General features: G+C 38.8%; 1 non-coding gene across 1 annotated transcript; it reads right to left on the reverse strand.

The window, feature by feature from the left end:
- Window positions 1-226: 226 nt before the first annotated feature.
- Window positions 227-299, reverse strand: Trnam-cau (transfer RNA methionine (anticodon CAU)). Its single transcript has one exon. It is a non-coding gene; the product is annotated as a tRNA-Met (tRNA).
- Between the last annotated feature and the right edge of the window lie 304 nt (window positions 300-603).

The following is a 603-nucleotide window of genomic DNA, read 5'->3' on the forward strand; positions in this document are numbered from 1 at the left end:
CTGATCTTCCTGCCTCAACTTACCAAGTAGCTAAGACAATAGGTGTGCACCACCATGCATGGCTACAAAGAATTTTTATGGCAATGAAGTTCTTCTGCTTTATAGTAGGGATACATGCTAATGTAAGGTATGTAATATGGTAATGGATGCATATCATTATGTGTTTGTCCAAAACCAACATGAAGCGTGACCCTTAGTGTAAAATGGGCTTTAGGGGTTGTTTTTTAGATGATGCTGGGGATTGAACCCAGAGCCTTGTGCATATGAGACAAATGCTTTACCACTGAGCCACACACATCCCCAGCTAAAACAGGTTTTGGATGATTAATATGTATCAATCAATGTAGGGTCAACCACAAAAAATAATTCACTGTGGCAGGGAACATTGGCAAGGCAGAATGTTACTCATGTGCTGGGCTGGGGGGCATATGAGATGTCTGTGCCTTTCTCTTAGTTTTGCTGTGAATCTAAAACAGTCCTAAAAAAAAAAATCAAGTCTATTTTTAGAAAACCTGAATTTGGATAGCCTCTAGATATAATATGATTTTACAGAAAATGTAGGGAACAGAGGAATCATAACTGTATACAAACCATAAGGGTGTG

Source organism: Callospermophilus lateralis, chromosome 10 (genome assembly GCF_048772815.1).
Source record: "Callospermophilus lateralis isolate mCalLat2 chromosome 10, mCalLat2.hap1, whole genome shotgun sequence".
NCBI classification, from domain to species: Eukaryota; Metazoa; Chordata; class Mammalia; order Rodentia; family Sciuridae; genus Callospermophilus; species Callospermophilus lateralis.